This window comes from Rhea americana, unplaced genomic scaffold, assembly GCF_003343005.1.
Source record: "Rhea americana isolate MKP2758 unplaced genomic scaffold, rheAme1 scaffold_112, whole genome shotgun sequence".
Classification (NCBI taxonomy): domain Eukaryota; kingdom Metazoa; phylum Chordata; class Aves; order Rheiformes; family Rheidae; genus Rhea; species Rhea americana.
The window spans coordinates 830,364-847,299 of NW_028185173.1; the positions used below are offsets into that span (position 1 = coordinate 830,364).

Below are 16,936 nucleotides of genomic sequence, written 5' to 3' on the forward strand. Positions count from 1 at the left end.
ACACGTACACACACACACACACACACACACACACACACACACACACACCTCAAGATGAATGCAAGTTTGCTTAGTAAACTGGGGCTAGGAGCAAGAAAGTGTCTCATGAAGTTGCTTGGATAATTCAACAACTACTGATCTCTCTTGTACAAATATAGATAATAATCAATAATACAAATAACATCACCTCTCCTCTTGACCTCTTCATCTTCTGCAACTAAAAATTATCTATCCTACTTGAGACATGAGAAAATATGCTAAATGGTTTACTTACCTAAAAATACATTGTGAAATAGGTATTAGTTAAATTCATAAAACTAAGGAGTCTAGGGGAAAAAATGCATCTTGTTTGTAACAGCACTCTCTTATATTCTACTTTTTCACATCTAGAGTATGTATGGCCCTAAATTTAATAGATGATGACTAGCCAGCCATTTTCTGGATGTGTGTATTGCATTTTTATGCAAGAAATGCATCACCTAAAGGAAAGAAATCTGTATGGTTCTCAGAAATGAGAATAAACACTTTCTAACAGATAAAAAAATGTATTTCTCCCTTAGCATTAAGGGAAGCACAGTGACTAATCTGAAAATGTCTGCTTTGCTCCTAGTATATTGAAAGTATAACAATCTATGTATAGTGCCAAAATCAATATACGGCTTCTCATTTGATGAGCAGTGCTGGCTATTGTCAAAAGCACAAGKCCTTACTCTTCACCTTTAATAGAGCAGGCAATCAAAATGCAACTTCCCACAACTGTACAAAAGTAGGAACGGGAATCTAAACCTGTTCCTTACCATTTTGTATGCTCGATGAGGAGGAAGGTTGAAACACTGTACTCTCCTCCTAGTCCTCTGTGACATGTAACGTTTTAGTTCTAGCTCCAGATCCAAGTCCATCAAAGCCAAAGCTAACGAACTGTGATTGTCCACCTTCTTCTTGCCTACATAGCTGTTTGATTAGAAGAGTGTTAGATCACAAATACTGAGTATATTGATCTTTATGACAGCCATTAGCAATATTCCTCAAGACACACTCCAGGGATTTTTACTGGGGGCAAAGAGCCTGCATAAGTTGAGCCAAACAGGCTTTTTCTCCCCCGTTGTCTAGTATAAACAACTCGAGGTATGATAAAAGAATTTTCAACACGTCAGGTACCCCACTAGAAGTTCAAATCCTCTTACAATGATCAACAACTGACCATTCAGCTAGAATCCAAATACTGTATTCAGATGACTTTGTTGTTAAGTCCTCTCCAAGAGGAACGAAATACTAGTTATTTTTGTGAACTTCAGCATTCTTCCTTCAAGCAACACCATAAGGGATGCAACTCAACAAAGCTGGACCAGTCTAGCTTCCCTCAAAGCCAGATCCCAGCAGTCCCTGTACYGAGGGCGCGCAGCTGTGGTTTTTCTATCTGGGTTACAGAGGGATAACACCACCCTGCCGGGGACTACATCTACAACACCCACAAAAACTTATTAAAAATATATTACATTAAGAAAGATTGTATGGTGTGCACTGGAAGAGCTTAGATTATCTGGAGGCTGAAGGCCAGCAAAGAATCTCTTAGGAAACTAAGCAATAACATCACAGGCTACACATGTAGGTCATTTAGCACTATTTACACTAGCCAACCCCACACACATACATGAATAATTAACACCTCATGCCCCAGCTCTCACAGCCATTCCTCATAGGGCAGATGCTCCAGCCCTCTGATCATCYTCRTWGCCCTRYRCTGGACTCTCTCCAGSAGMTMCATGTCTCTCTTGTACTGGGGAGTCCAGAACTRGAYRCAGTACTCGAGATGAGGCCTCAYCAGGGCTGAGYAGAGGGSCAGGATCACCTCCTTCCACCTGCTGGCAACASTCTTCCTAATGCACCCCAGGAGACCATTGGCCTTCTTGGCCACAAGGGCACATTGCTGGCTTGTGGTCAGCTTGTCCTCCRCCAGCRCTCCCAGGTCCTTCTCTGCAGAGCTGCTCTCCAGAAGGTCAGCCCCCAGCTTGTACTGGTGCCTAGGGTTATTTCTCCCTAGGTGCAGGACCCTGCACTTGCCCTTGTTGAACCTCAGGAGGTTCCTCTCTGCCCARCTCTCCAGCCTGTCCAGGTCTCTCTGAATGGCAGCACAGCCCTCAGCTGTATCAGCCACTCCTCCCGGCTCCTTCTCATCTGCAAACCTGCTGAGGAGGCACTCTGTCCCCTCATCCAGGTCATTGATGAAGAAGTTGAACAGGATGGGAGCCAGTACTGAGCCCTGCAGGACGCCACTAGCCACAGGCCTCCAACTAGACTCCGCACCACTGATGACAACCGCCTGAGCTCTGTCTTTCAGCCGGTTCTCAGTCCACCTCACTGTCCACTCCTCTAACCCATACTTCCCAAGAAAATACTATAGAAGAAATGTGGACTGAAAGAGTTCACTTTTTTGATACATGAAAGCAGAATCTACAAGAAATACAAATTACAATGACCTGTAGGTTGTGTCCTTATTCCCTCATTTCTTAGCTATTCAGCCCTTTGCCATGAAAGACCTAATTCAACAGATCTTTGCCATGAAAGACCTAATTCAGGAATCATCTACAACAGTGTATATGAAGACTAACCTCTCTAAAGCCGTTCATATACAGAAGGAATTTACTGTTCACCACAGCACCAGGATCAAAATGCCACCAATACTGAGTGGTTTATTCAGGCTACAGCACTATGGCTCTGTGGGATCCAATACAGAATTATCCACTGGTGCTYTAGGGCCAGGCTAGAAATTACTCAACAAGTGGCACTGTAGTTCTGCTTAGAATTAATCACAGCAACAAAACAAAATCTATGTATTTTGGAAATAAAAAGTAAGACACTATTACTCATTTGAACCAAGAAACGATCAACAAAATGCCACCGTAAACACTGCAATAATTTGCTGCAATTTCTTCACAGTGCTGGGTATYCAGATAATTTTATCTTAAATATATTATTTATACAGTAAAGGGTAGCAAACTTTGTCATGCAAGCAATAATAATATTATGCTAGTTTTGCTAAACATAATTCTAAGGAAATTATGATATTTTACTCCTATTATGATAAAAGCAATTTGCATTAGTAGGGTTTTTTAAAGATATACAGTAACAGAGAGCATGTATCTGTTACTCATTAGCACATTAGTACAAATATCTTTTTTTTTGTGGTAGCAGCAATGTGTTGAAATTGCTTGAAATACTAAACTTGTTTACTGCCTTTTATTTCATAGTGTTTGATGGAAGTGCAACATAAAATTCACATTTTGGATCAAAACTCTGTGTTAAAGAAATTTCACTGTGATTACACTAGCATGGCTAATGATTATTCCAAATATTCATGGATTATGGAGATGACAGATAGCCACTCATAGTTATTTGAGGGAGAGATCCTGTCTTCAACACCTATGATTTTCAGAAACAAGGAATCATTTGAAAWCTGTGTTTGGAAAAGCTTGCAGAGATTAAGTTAAACTTCTAAAAACTTAAGCCTCAAATTACACTATCCATGACTGGATATCTTATAAGCCCTATGCTGGAATAAGCACCTAAACAATAGCTCTTCATCTGTAACTTCTGTATTTTAATGTCCTTGGTCTGCAAAATTGTGTTAGAAATTTTGCAACAGTTGGCTTTCAAATGAAATTTCTGGTACTTCCTTATTCGTATTAAAATGCAAAAAAGAGTTTCAGAGTAACATTTATTTCAATGCATCAGTATTGTACTTCTGCTTCTGATCAGCACCAGAAAAAGCAAAGGCACACAGAGATATGCAGTAAGAGACAGGTTAAGTAAGCAAGAAGAGCAATTAATCAAACTTTTCTTGAGCTTCATGGAAGATCTAGTTTGCATTTTAAGCAGAAGTCTGAAAACTATTGCCAAAATTGATTTGTCCCCAAATCTTCATAATGTATTTATTTCYGATGTAATTTCTGTATACTTTTAAGTTATGTAACTATCTACTACTGCTATAAGCTGTGTAAGCAGAAAATATGACTTGAAACAACATYCAAGGTTTAGAAGCCGGATAGGAAGAATTAGAAGCCAAAAGCAAGATCAAATCAAAGGCAAATTGTACAGTCTGATAGTATGTTATTGTATATATCAGCCTCTTAGCATAAGAAGACAAATTAGGTCTTGTTCTTCCTGCCAGGCTCTTACTCGACATCTCATGAGACTGGTCYGAGGGAGTCAAGACACATGTGAGTCACAAGATGCATCTTTTTCAGCAAGACACAGACCTGGCTGCCAGCTAAGGAGAAGGTGTGTAGGAAAGGGAAGCAACTCTCCTTTCCTTAAAAGAAAAGGAGCGGTGTTTCATTGGCAGATTTATCTCAGACCATTTATCTACAAAGCTGCTCCCGAGTTATTGAGTTACAGCATACACTTGTCCTGCACTAGCTTATCAGTACTGGCAGGACTCAGAGAGAGCAGATTATGTCCCTTTGGAGAGCACCAAACTGAGCCAGTCTGTAAACCGGTGCTCTAGAGAAAACCCTGGCTTAACACCAAGCAGCACAGCCCTGGGTTTGCTGTAAGTAACCGTGCGGCCCTGCACGCGGAGGCAGCTGGGCACCCCTGCAGCAAACACTGCATTTGCACCTGCACCCCTTGCTCCCAGGSGGTACTTGTGCCCCGTTATTTTTTCTCAGTGAACTGTGGGAGAATGTTTCCCTTCTCCTGCCCACGAGACCGAATTTATGAGGAGCAAGCACCTATCACCCGAATCTTCACTAAAAAGGCACAAAAAGTCACCAGCTCACTGGGAGATGTAACATTGGTGGCTTGGTCTGCCTCAGCTGGAAACATCATCTAATGATGTACAGAGAGGAGGAAGGTACAGGGAATTCAGGCAGCTCCTCTATGAGTGCTAACTATTTAGTTCCTCCATAAGAAATGTTATTCCCATTAGTTTCAGGGCTGTTCTGTAAATATTACCTCCAGTTAATGAGTTCACTGGGAAACCACGAGCAAACCCACATCTAAGTGACAAGTGCTAAAGGACTTTCTGCCTAGCTATTTTGCTAAATATTTTAGATCGGTAAATTCCATCAGACAAACTTTCTGCTGCAATTTTGAGAAAAAAAAATGTGCTTCTTGAAAATGTGATAATCCCTGCGATAAACAGAGACACGTTTGGAAAAGGTATCTCATCAGCATTTCTGCTGATATGTAATTGGGGCATTTGTGTCTTAACGAGAAAAGCAGACATCACAAAACAGCGGTATTGTTTATTTAGAGCAGAGTGCAAAGAACACATTAAAATGAAGGTGAACAGCATCCAGTGGTGACAGGAGCAATCTGCCAAGTGTGATAAACGTGGTAATGTTCTTAGAGGTAGTGGCARTGCTCTGCAGAGGCTGATAGCAAGCAGCTTCTTCAGTTTTGGTATAGCATTTAAAGTTCCTGTACTGAGAGAAAAAGGAGAGGAAGGGAAATGAAAGGAATTTTCACATTGTGTTTAAGTTTATTAGAAGCAGAAATTTGGGAGAAGGAAAAGCCTTACCTTTTGAAATCTCACTTGTCTCTCTTTAGATTATATTATGCCCAAAGGCAGAATAAATATTTTTTTGTTATTTGGAGTCAAATGATGACTCTACTCCAAAAATATTTCCAATGCAGTCATATGTGGAATAGAAGGAACTGACCCTATTTTTTTGTTTTTCTCCAGCATTAGCAATGAAAGTAGAACAAGAACTTTAATCAGTTGTGGTCGATTCAATCTGAAGAGAGAAAAAAAATGTAGATTACAGGAAATCACACTTCTATTCTGCACTTGTAAGATTGCTAGAAGGAGCTGATTATAAAAAGGAAGCTAAAAATCTGGCAATTTGCAAGAAGTGGCCACTTCCTCTTTAAAGACTGTCTTCCTATTCTGATTTACTGAGGGTACATTTTCCTGAATTTCAGAATATAAATACGACCTTTGAAGTAGTTCCTCAATTTGTTAGAATCACAATAAGCTACAGTGATTTATAGTATCCATTCCAATAGTTATTTCTATCTCAGTATTTGAAAAATCTTCATATACCAAATGTTCCAGGATTTGTCTCAGAATGTATTTACATTTCCTTTTGTACCATACATGATCATTTCCCCATTTCACCCTTTATAAACTGACACTGTAGTCCAACATTTTGTTTGTTCGTTTATTTGTCATTTTACTTCACTGCAAGTAATGATTTTATTACAAATCTATAATAGACTGTGTATAGTGCTTGCTAATTTCTGACTTTCAGGGGGTAGTTCCCAAGTCCTTTTGCAGGCAAAATCTCAATACTCAGAGGCTCTAATTCAGTAAAACATTTTACTGTTGAAACAACTTCCATCAGTCAGATGTATTTTAGTTAAGTATTTGCTTTTTTATTATTATTATTATTATTAAGTTTCACATCTCCCTAAAAGATCTACTTTGGGGCTTTTTCTAAAGTACCTCTGTTTTGACAGAACTGCTCGCTTGACTCTGTGCTTACACCCAAGCCCTGGGAACCAGATGTTCCTGTGAAGGGACAAGCAGCCGTGGGAAGGGATCTACCTGGGTTTAGCACACCATTACCCACACAGCTGATGGAGCTCTCCACAAAATGCCGTGAGAGCCGTAACTTTCCTTTAAGGCCAGACAGAGAAGAACTGCCATGACTGCCTTATTTTAATGTGAAGCACAGTATCAGTACGACAAACATACCCGCAGTAAGGTTTTAGTTCATTTTCTGGAATGTATAAGATGTGCAGGTTAAACCTCCATAAACTAAAGAAATTACCCAGTCCAAGTTTTCTTTATCCCCACTCTAGCCATTAATCTGCTACATGGTCATATCACACTATAGGTACCCCAACTTCTCAACCACATTGAATAAAAACAAGGGAAAAAGAAAGCAAGGCCAGCTCATTTCTTCAGAATAAACTACAGAAGGCCCATACTTGCTTACATACTCACCAAACTACATACTTGAGAGAGATGCCCGGGCTGTGGATCACAGACAAATTCTTCTCCTACAAAGGATTTATAATTCACTTTGGTCTGCAGGATTTCTTGTTTGCAGCTGCACGCCCTACCTGTGAATGCTCCTGGCACCCCTTTTTTGTGTGGGTCTTGTTAATCACTGTGCTAATGCAGCAATGTCCCTGCTCTCTGCTTAGGGACTGCAGGCATTTGCTGTTTCTCAGTGTCACATGGAGATGAGGACAGCTCTTGTTATAATTTTTTTTTTCCTCAGGTAACTTTCTTCACCTGAGACTAGCTAGAATTTGCTGGTTCTTTGTAGGAGTAGACTCCTTTCCCTCACTTATTTGCCTTTTCCCCACTGTACTTCCATATGCCCTATATCCATTTTTCATTTTCTCTTTCATTGCACTTATCCTGCTTGGTGTAACCCTTCCAACTCAAGGAAAAGCATGGAAAAACAGTGGTGTTTGCTATTATGGCAAGCTTTATTCCACTCGTGCATCATGTCTGTTCTCTTCCCACATGTTCCTCTTGCCTGTTTAGACAGTGAGCGACTTGGAGCTGGGGCCACCTCCTATTCTGCTTTTGCAGACTGCAGGGTGGTCTGTGCTTGCTTGTCCTCAATCACTTCCATAAAAGTATGAATAGTTTTAAAAAATTATAAGCAAAACATTATTTTCAAGTCATTAATAAATATAATCTCTTGACAGAAATATAGTTATCACTCTATCATGTGAGACACCACCTTCTGTGACTACAATGACAAGACAAAAATGCATCTGAGCTAGTCTCTAAGATCGTGCATAATTTGAAAGGCAGTGACTTGCTTTACACTTACTCTAGTTTCTTAAAATTTAGATCATCCAATTACTGTCTCAGATAGTTTGTTTTGATATGACCATTTCCTATTATCAACTACAATCTGTTTTTTTCCAACTTGTTTTCATGGCATGTATCTGCTCTGACATTTTTCTATTCATTCTGCACTAGTTCTTTACAGACTTACTTGATTTTGCAATGAAAGCTGAATTATCAGCCCTGAAAATTAATAAACATGAATTTAAAATATATCTCTTTAGTTACTGTGGTTAGCTATGTGAATTTTTTTACATTCTTCTTTTAAAGGACCTGCAAATGAAAGTATTTCTTTTAGCAGCTATGCAAGCTACATATTTTCAAAATTTGTCCTTGTGTTATTTTAGAGAAGGAACAATTCCTATTTTCCAGCCCAGGACTATGTTGTCTGTAGAGACTAGCAGAAATAGTAGTGTCATTTTAGTGTTGTTGGATAGATGTAATTCTGTTCAGCATGTTACTTAAACAAAAATGTTTGTCACATGCTTTGGCTTTCTCTGGGAAACTGCACCCACCTCTGGGTCTAATCTAGCTCTCACCAGCTATGTCTTTACCAGTAACTGAATCAGATTCAGAACACAAAGTCACGTTCTAGTCCAGGATCATCCTAACTGTTCAACCCTTTGCACAGTCCCTGGCACCTCTTTCGCTCATGCTAAGTCTCCCAGCAAGGCCCAGGCACAGCTCCTGGCCCAGGTGTGGGACAAGGGACATTTTCTATTGACCATTCAGAAGCCATTGCCCTGCTCTGGGTGTGGGGAAAGCACGGAGACACATCGACACAAGCTGGGCCACATTGCTTAGCTTCAGAGCCAGAGGACAGGCCGAGGACTGCTCAAGGATGTGGGCCAGCCATGAGAGGTGATCTTCCCATTGACGTCAGCAAAACTGGAATAGCTCCTTGTCTAACCAAAGTCTAACCAGTGGCGTTGGTTGTTGTCCTATAGTGAATGACAGCTGCATCAGATCCCTGTGTTAGTCACTGCACTGTATTATTACTTATCGCAGGAATGTTAACAAAGACTATCAGCTGAAAATGCCTTTTGCATGGAAGTAGAAGCACAGCCAAACAGGAGAGAACTTTTTTCTTGAACATTGAAGGGCAAGTGTCAATCACAATTTCTCTGCCAGAGGTAGTATCTCTAGAATTGCATTTGAGTGGTTGTTTAGAAGCTGGCTAACAGAGCATAGTAGTGACTTGCAGTTCAAAATATTTTGTGAATAATAATATAGGTATATTATTATGCAGAGCCAAATCCTTATACCAAAGGTTGGAAAAGTGTTGGTGGGGGAGTGGAGGGAATGATGCCAAAAATCATGGCTGAATCAACTCAGGTTGCTGAATGCAGCTCTGGTGGGATGGAAGTCAGCTGTTAGATCTGCCTCTCGAGCATGTATTATACTAATGGATAATGGAGTATACCATTATAAAGTTAATTCTATTTATCTTAGATAGTAGTATTAGGAAGAGATAGCAAACTATCTTATCTCAGCAAAAAGCACCTGTATAAATATGCGTATGTATTTCATATCTTCATTCCATGGTATTTGCATATGATGCATAGCTGAAGTATATAACCACATCAAACTAGTGACAGCAGCACTGTACATACCTTACTTGATGAATAAAAATCTGACATGAGCAACAGGAGGATATGCCTTAGAATATAYATAGGGAAAGATAGTAAAAATGACTGTTCATAGATGATTAATTTAATTAAGTTTACAGGCTGCCATGTGGACTGGCGGAAGGAGCCCTAATATAACCAAAAGTAGCAATCAGTCCTGCACACATGCCAATTTATTTTCATAGTACACAGAGAAAAGCAGTGCTGGTAAGAAGACCTGATATTGTAGTGAGTTATAATTTTACAGATGTTTTTATCTACTAACTTTCTCATCCTGAGTAATGCCTAAATGTGGGGTCAGCCCTTTTCTTGGCCCCCACACACTCTTAGGAAAGTAARAAGACCTAATTTATTTCCTTCCTCATTTTAGAGCTACTTTCATTTAGCTCAGATGTTGCTCTTCCTACTCAGACTAGTGGGTAGCTGCTAGAGCAAGCACAGCTGAGCTGACATCAGCTGCCCTAAGGGGAGAAAGGCGTGGGCTCCTCTGCTGCCCATGGGGTTGTCCATGTGAACTTCTGCTCTCCCCCAGTCCTCTCAGTACTGCTCAGAGTTGGTGCTGAGCCACCAGAGGAAAGATGGAGAAGGTGGACCCTGGTCATGCCCTTGGAGTTCAGAGCGAGTTCTGTAAGCAGACACCATGTCTGTGAGAGCAGTGAATTAAAAAAATCAAAAAAAAAAAAAAAAAAAAAAAGGAGAGAGCGAGCGAGTGAGCGCAAGTTGTGCATGTGAGCTACATCCAGCAGTAACTGGAGCTAGCTCGCTCGGCTGGAGGTCAGAGCTAATTAAGTAATTGGGGACTTGCTCCATGCACGTATCTCAGCACTTCCTGCTCAGCCTTGCCGCTGAGGTGGAGGACACCTGCATCCAACAATTGTCTTTCTTCATTTGTTTATTTGTGGTCATTAAAACAGTCTCATGCCACATGTCTAGTCTTTTTTGTCTCATCCTGTTRCTCTTGCTCAGGAAGAGCGATACGAAGTCTGACACAACCTGCAGTGAGCTGATCTTTTGTCGCTGACGTTTGAAATAAGTGTGTGTTACTTTAGCAGTGTTTCTGCTTTGCCTAGATMTAAAGTAAGACTTGGAAAAGGCTGAAGAGCTTAAAAAATATCTGAGAACTCTAAAGTGATTAGAAAAACAGGAGGGGTGATTTAAATATGGTTAATTTGTAGTGCAGCTTTCACAATTGCCTTGAATTTTCACAACATGCGCTCGTAGTTTTTGTTTTAGGAGTCTAGTGAGTCTGCTGTGCTCTGTTTGGTTGTCTTCTGCTAACACAACCTAATACTGGATATACATGAAGTTATGCGGTGGGCTTCACAGTCTCGTGGTTTCCACCATTTTTCCCTAATCTCTCCATCCTATAAGGGTCTCAGTTAGGGGTGTTTCAGGATGACTAGAAGGAATGGGATTCACCTTACCTTGCTTTCTCTGCCTGAAGGTTAGACACTGGGTAAATGTTCCTCTACAGTTCCTGGAGAGACTGAGGCACCTCCYTCCCTTTTGTAGTTCCTTACCATAGCAGGCACTGTTTTCTCCTCAGATGTCTCTGCCTCTCTCCGACTGTAACAGAGCTGAAATACAAATATGACTCCATTGAACCAGGTTCCTACAATGCCTAACGTGGAGAGGAAAAAAAACTAGCAAACAAAATAAAGCATGATTTTCCAATAATTAAAGCAATTCAGGTATCTGCCCTTCAATTGCCAATATTTTCATTTGCTCACTTCTCTGTGCTCCTCGGTTCCAAGTGAAATTGAAAGAGGAAGTGTTGAAACAGTGGAGAACTTTTCTCACAGTATTTCTGGATGAAATAGAAACACTAAGCACTGGAAATCTGTCCAGTTTTGCACACCCGAAGGACAAGCAAACAGCTTTTCTGGTAACGCAGACATGCTAGACAAATTATGAATGTGAGTATGAACTTGTAGACATCGAGGACTCCATGACTTATAAACATCGTATTACATTTTACCTCTACTCTACGTTTATATAAACCATGTTTGTCTTCTGAATGAAAAATAGTAAAAGGAAATAAATCAAAATCTACAATCACTTTTTTTCTTAAAGGAAGAGYAGCTTTCAGTTTTTTCGTCCTGGATAAACTTTGACAACCCTGAACTCAGAAGCAAAAACCTAAGCTCTGTGCTTTTAGTTATGCTTTTTGGTGCAAATATACATAGTCTCTGTCAGGAATAGCTCCTTAAATCGGACAGCTGAGAGTTTCAGGAAAGTAAATCTTTGAACTAGCTGAGACCCTGAATATATATAGTTACAGAGTAGAGGGAGATCAGCTTGTATGGTATATAATAGCAGAATATAGGGGAAAAAAGAGGAAGGAGGAGAGAGATAACACTATTTGGCACTCGGGGCCAAACCCAGCAGAGCACGCTGCACTGGCTGAAGCCAGAGTGACCTGGATGGACAGGCAGCCCTGCGCACAGTGCATTGCAGTAATCCAGCTGCCAGCTGAATCATGAATAATTGCCCTGACATTTTGATGTGTTACAAATACCCATCCAGATGCTGATGGAAAAAAAGCAAACARACAGCTCCTCCCTTTCCCCCATTCCCCCCCAAAAAAACCCCTTGTGGTTATCCATACCTCCTGAGACACCGAGACCCTAAAATTAGATCTAGACATATGTCTGAATTTGCTCCTGAATGATTTTAAGGGTTTCTCTGTTTTGTTTAGTTTTCCTATGAGCTTTTGTCTTGGGGAATAAATTGCTTGTTAAAAAGAAAGTAACTGCATGAGATCAATTTAATAAAAGAATGAAAATTCAGCCTGGGATTTTTCTGTAATATTCAGAAGTGAAAGAGATTAATTAAAAATATTTTTGTCCAATTTTGTTCTGAAGACAGAGCTAGGAGAACCTTTAATAGATCATATAATTTCTTTCTGGACTTAGGTAAAATATATTTAGATCATCCTTCCAAATGTGTCTTCAACCAATTGGTAAAAACACCCAGTGAAGGAGGTTTCCCAAAGTTGTTTGGTTACTTCTTTCACTCTTGGCTACTTTTATAGCTTTCACTCTTGGCTACTTTTATAGCTAGGGCTTTTGAAAAAATTCTATCACAAATATCTTTTTAGTTTAAAAAAAGTGATTTTTTTCTTCTTCTGTCTTAGTGGAAAAGAATAACTGATCTTCCTCACAGCAACTTTCACATATCAAATACCTATCAGCATKCACATATCAGTGTCCTACCCTGCCCACCACTGCCTTTCAGGCTTCTCTTTTCTAGAATACTCCTCATACATAATGTTTTCTAAACTTATCTGTACTGCTCTCCTCTGGACTRCCTCTGAGCCATCTACATATTTCATGAAGTCCAGGACCCAGATGTGGACGAAGGGCTCCAGCTGAGAGCAGCGGCTGAGGCACGGCCAGCGCTGTGTGCTAGCACATCTCTGAATGACTTCTGCTTTTTTCCAGGAGTGTCATATTAGTGATGTCTTTCATTTGCAGGCTCAGACATACAGTACTACATGCCTAGCCCRCATCTCTGTGGAAGAGAATATTCGAATCAGACCTGGCTTTCTCCAGCCCTGTGTTACATTGATGAAATCTATTTTTGGGACAGCCGTTAGTATCTGCATGCTCTATATTAAGGCAGGAAGATAGTTTCCACCCTTACTAGTACATATTCTGCCACGCTTTCCTTACAAGCCATGACAGCTTTAGTCCTGTAGTCCAGTATTTACAATACAAACCTAATTGTCTTTATTAGCTATTATATTTTTCTTAACAAATTAACATTTGAAAGACTTGGTAATTCTATTTAGAGGGTCTGTTGTGGGAAAAACAACCTCCAACAAATGACTGAATTCCTCAAGCTCAATGCAATCATAATTGCTTGATACAGGGTACAGATTGCCTTTGTGTTTTCCTAAATGGGATTAATGCTTGGAGGATTCAGTAACTCCTCATTAACAGGCAAAATGATTGAGTGCAAATGACTTCCAAATAATGGCTTGGGTCAGATTATGAGTGTGCCAGAGAAACATATACCCTAAATGACTGAAATAGTCTTTTCAGCTTTCTCTTCTGTGCAGACCATGGATTTGAAGGATAATAGACTCTCAGCTAGCATAATTGCAAAGTATTTTCTTATTATCTCTGACTAAATATCTATGTGGGCTAAGCAGAAAGGCAAAATTTGAATACTATTTCCTGCTGCTGCAGGAGCAAATGATAATATCGTGGCAGTTATCACAAGGGAGAGATTGTAGATACAGAGGCACTCTTTGGGACCGTGCAGACCTATTGACCATACAATAGATACAGACTGCAGTTTAATTCAGAAATTCACTTGAGAGGAAAAAAAAAAATCTTCATTTGGCACATAAGAGAACTCATGATTTTATTTTTTTCTTTAATGCTTAAAGCATTATGTATTCATCTGTTGAAGAAAAGTGATTTTTGTGTTTTGATAAGCCATCATTCACACCCATTACATAAATATCTAATGGAGCCAAGCAAGGATTTGGCACCATGTTCCTGGACTCTTTTTTTGCACCAGGGATTAATGATGCTACTAGGTATATGATGCCAGGAATTTTGCTCAGTTTCAAACATCTGGCAAACTCTTAGCCTGAACAATTTGAAAGCTTCCAGAAAGGCAATTTAAGAGGCTGTAAGTGAGCCTCTCAAGGCAAATGACCATGTTATAGGAACATGATTCAGCTCCTACTGAAGGCAATGACGTGCATTAAAAGGAACCAGATCAGGCTACTGTCATACATGTTGCAGGTAAACTCTTCTTTCCTCAAGGCACAGCAAGAATGCTGAGTCCTCTGAAACTGTGGTCTTACAGCACTGTATACCTATAAAAACTTACAACTAGAAAATATATATAAAGTATGCTTTCAACATTAGTAATGTTGCTATTAAGGTATTAAAGGCCTTTACTTACCTGATAAATGTGTTGCTGAACCTTGCCTTCATTGATCAGGAGGTCACTTTTGTAAATAATAAAAGGTGGGAGTGTGTGCGCGTGTGTTTGAGTTACTCTCTATAGGTCACACTGTGTGTCTAACCAGCACACCACTCCAAACACCCAGAGACCTCCCCACAGATCTGGACTGCTCTGTGAATACCCAGGATCACACATTTCTTACGCAGGTAAATTTATACACTGAGTTGTGATCCACTGTAACTGAGATGCTTGTTTTTATGATCTGTGATTTCCATCTGCAGAATGGAAATAAGGCCAGCACTTCAAAGAGCGGAAATTATTTACTCAACATCTTCTAACGCATTATGCACATCAAAAGACAAGATAACTGAATGGCAATATGCAAGGATGTTGCATAAACAATTTTAAAGCATTGCTTATGAAAGTACTGTGTGGTTGGACCAGATAGTACTTCTGCTTGCAGAAGACAGTGTACTCCAGGAAATTCTAATGGGTCAAAAATTAAAAGGCACAAGCAGAAAGCCATAAAATAAGGCCCAAGCATTATTTTTCTTGTTTTAATAGAGACTTAAAGATAAATCTATAAGATATACTATTATTCAGATGAGCTGGAGAAGTAGGAAAGCAGAGTACCGTGTCGGGAGAAAGGAGGAACTGCATAACAAAAATCATCAAAACCAAATTATCTCCTTGTTTCACCTCTGAAAAAGATTTCAAGTCTAGAATTAGGTTCCTTAGGTCTCTACATATAACTCAAAAATATCTTCATGTCATTCATAGATACAAAAGGAAATGGAGTATAAATCTGTAGTGTACCACTGATCTGTCTATCATAAAAGACGAAAAAGTCTCTAATCTGTGTATTAAAGGTTTTCTATCAAATATGATTATCACTTTTCCTCAGTTCCTATTTTATACTCCATCATAGAATAAAGAACAAACTGAGGAAAAGGGAGCATCATTAATCAGCAATGTTACCAAGCTGAGGAAATAGAATAAATTCTACAGGAAGTTTCGATGATGACATTTCTCTTTAATGAGGAAACAACTCTGTTCTCCATGCTAGGTAATTATTGACTCCCCTTTGAAAGAGTAGCTTTATTTCTCACCCAGCTGGGAATAGTAGCTGCAAAAGTATCCCCAGCATGTGGAACAAGTGTGTTCAATGGTAGTCTTTCCTCACAGGGTGCAGCACATATTTCTTTGTCTTTTATCAGGTTAATAAAATGAATTAAATACTCGGCCTCTGCTTTGTGTAGAGAGACATTTTTGTTTAAACGAGAACTTCATATCTACTAGTGTATTTTCAAATTTGGTTGACATGGTTTCTAACACTATTTGGACCTAAGTTTATTTATTTTAGAGTTTTAGAGACAGATGGAAATTTTCAATTGAATTGTATTTTCCCCCTTCCTTTGTAGATTTTCCTCCTTGCTGGTTTAATTCCAAATGCCAGCTTAAGCAGTATAATAACTCAAGAGAAAAAAAAAACAAAAAAAAAAGGAAAAAGAAAAATAACCAGTTCAATGTCACACACCATTTATAACTGAGTTGGCAACCTGTGAGACTTTTCATCAAAATAAGCTTGCCTGGAGTTATACTCTGCACTAGTCCTTACATGTGCAAAAAGTCTCATTCTAGAGCACTTAATATTATGAAGTTCTCTCTTTTAAGCCTGTTTGTCTTGTAGAATAACAAGAGATTGTAGTTAAAGAAAAGCCAATTGTTTTTTTGATGCCTGCCTTATTTAATATTGATAAAATAGATTGTTAAATCATGACTAGCAGCATAATATGTATGTATATACATTGTCCTTTATTGATAACTGAAAGATTAAGAATTCGTATCTTTACCAGTGTTACCTAACATAGAGTTCTCTGAAATATTTTTAATGATGTGGGTGGTAATGGTGATTAATGTAAAAGACACAAAGAGCTTTCTCGTGGTTTTTTCCCACAGATTTAATACTTGCATGTTCAAACTTGTCCCTTGATGGAAAAACAGAAAGTGATGCTAGGCTATACCAGAAAATAGTTACACAAGTCCTGCAGACTTGAGCTTGCTCAGCCAAGCCTGTGACCACTACGGGAATCACTGGATACCAGATGTGGACAGAGGATATGATTTTCAACGCCTGTTACAGAAAGCTGCATTAAAGGAGTTAGGCAAGGAGCCTGTCTCTAGCTCTAGGGCTCTGGGACAGCATGTGGCCTCAGGCAGGGAGAACAGCAGGTCTGGAAAGCATAGCAAATGTGCCAGTCAGTTGTAATCTGCCAGGATTTTGCCTAGGACCATATTTACTCTGTAGGACAGGCATGCACCTTGATGTGCTTTGCAGTCCTGACCCTGTTACCCCAGGTGAGACTCCTGGGCCTGGCAGTTGCATTTAGGTTCCCTTCCCAAGAGAAATGTCCATGTTCCAATGTGCAGAGTGGGAAGGTTGTGTGCACTCACCCTAATCTGCAAGTTGTGGAGCATCCCCAGGTCCTAAACAGTAGGCACATCAGAGGAAACCACTATACTTTTGCAGACAAGAGTAAATTTATTCCCTTTCGTCCCAAGCTTG

At 39.6% G+C, this 16,936-nt stretch overlaps 1 long non-coding RNA gene across 4 annotated transcripts; it reads right to left on the reverse strand.

Moving 5' to 3' along the window:
- Nucleotides 1-5,226: 5,226 nt before the first annotated feature.
- Nucleotides 5,227-12,953, reverse strand: LOC146600873 (uncharacterized). 4 transcript variants are annotated; one of them, XR_014897150.1, is made up of 4 exons: nucleotides 12,727-12,953; nucleotides 10,869-11,021; nucleotides 5,522-5,738; nucleotides 5,227-5,426 (listed from the first exon to the last, which is right to left on the reverse strand). It is a non-coding gene; the product is annotated as an uncharacterized LOC146600873 (long non-coding RNA). The 4 variants fall into 4 exon arrangements; XR_014897147.1 differs by lacking the exon at nucleotides 12,727-12,953 and adding an exon at nucleotides 12,053-12,429; XR_014897151.1 differs by lacking the exon at nucleotides 12,727-12,953 and adding an exon at nucleotides 6,953-7,008 and having other exon boundaries at nucleotides 10,869-11,166.
- Between the last annotated feature and the right edge of the window lie 3,983 nt (nucleotides 12,954-16,936).